The sequence below is a fragment of the Mesocricetus auratus genome, unplaced genomic scaffold (assembly GCF_017639785.1).
Source record: "Mesocricetus auratus isolate SY011 unplaced genomic scaffold, BCM_Maur_2.0 Super-Scaffold_100006, whole genome shotgun sequence".
Classification (NCBI taxonomy): Eukaryota; Metazoa; Chordata; class Mammalia; order Rodentia; family Cricetidae; genus Mesocricetus; species Mesocricetus auratus.
Genome location: NW_024429190.1, coordinates 73139933 through 73141784, shown reverse-complemented (window position 1 = coordinate 73141784; position 1852 = coordinate 73139933).

Sequence of the window (1852 nt, the reverse complement as noted above, 5' to 3'; positions counted from 1 at the left end):
AACATGGTGGCTACATTCCTGCTAACAAAAAGGCAGGAACAAATAGGAGAGTTTCCTCCTTTTCTGCTGTTCGTTGTGGAGGTGTTTGCTACTGTAGTTTTGTGTGTATTCTGATTTAAAATAAAATGCCAGTACGTGAACAGCACACTTGGCTCCTCTCCTGGATCCCTTAGGAGGACTGTGGACTCAGACACCTGCCCATCAACCTGGACCTTAGCCTATCACTGCTCTTCTTTTTCACACACATCCTCATCTTCTTCTGAGGAGAAAAACGAAGTGAAATTGTACCCCAAGGTAAAAAAAAAGTCCAAGTCTATTCTCACCCTACCAGACTCTCTCTTGATGTGTTTCCCTGAGGAATACTGATGTGAGAGCGAGTCACCAGATTCTAAAAGAACCTGGTGTGCAGAGTTGACTTGAATGTAACTAGTTCTGATGTCCCAGCTATTCCCATATCTGCCCTTGTAAAACAGAGATTAAACTGTTGGCTGGTAGTTCTGGCTGCAGATACTGTATACGAGGCAGTTTCTGTCTTCCTCCACCCCAGACAGGGTTTCACTGTGTAGTCACGGTTGGCCTTGAACTTACATTCCACTCTTACTGCTTCGGCCTCCATGGCATTGGATTACAGGTGTGTACTCCCCATCGTGGGCTGTAGGTACTCCTTTCAGAGAGTCATCAACACAAAGCCCACTTTGCAGATGATGAGGCTGGAAGGAAAGGTGATGCCGAATAGGTGCCAGAACTGAACTCCAAACCCAGGGAGCCTGACTGGCTTACAGGCTGTGGTCCCCACAGGCTTAAAGGATGAAAACGACATTTAAACTGGTTTGAACCAACAATCCCTGGGAATGTCCTTGCCACAGTTCCTGGCAACAGCAGAACTATGATTCAGTAACCCTGACAGATAGCTGTCCTGTCTCTGGAGCATGGACTTGTTGGAAACGAAACAGGTTCATAAGTCATACTGAGCCTTCAAATTCCAGTTTCTCCTTTATTGGTGAGTAATAATAAATTCATCTTAGAGTTTTGTTGGAATAACGTTAGAAAGCAGTACTCAATGACTGTCACATGACTTGTCTTTACTAGAGATCCAATTCCTACTCAGAGACTGACACACGACTAGTCTTTGGTAGAAAAACAATTCCTATATGACTAATCTTTAGTAGAGACTTATTCCCTTTCATCCCAAATTATCAAAACTTTATCCCAAAGGCAGACTGTATTCTCCTCATTCTGCCATTTCTCAATCTACTGTTCTGTTGTATGGATTTTGCCCTTAGCCACCCCAGGAACAACCCTGTAGATAATAACACATACTTCAAGAGTAGTCGAGAGGCATCAATGAGATCATGTGGGTGATCTTCGCCCAGCACTGAAAACATAATAGCTTTTGTGATTAATAATGAAAACCTAATTGCAAAATTCAATAGGCACTGGAAACTTACTCTTTGATTTCCCCTGTGAATCTTTGCATTCCCTCCCCTTCCTGCTCTGTTTCAGTTGTATGAAATGTTCTCATGTCTTCATGCTCTGCCTTGAAGCAATGCCAAACTGAGAAGAAAATTCTTGATTCTTCCTCCTTAAGGTGGTCATTGACCTGTCAGCAACTTAAGGTCCTGTCTCATCCAGCCAGAGCCCTCAGTGTGAGAAGCCCATCCTCTTTCACTTAGTATCTCCAAGGACCTGGCTCCCTCATGCCTTTAACTCCAGGGCATGGTGCAGATTTCCACGGCAGTTTGTTGCTGTGTAATTTATACACTTCTTATAATTTATGGAAATGACTGCACACCTTCCATTCCCTTGCTTCTTCCTCGCTTTATGAGCCTTCATTTCTCTGTGCTTGCATTTC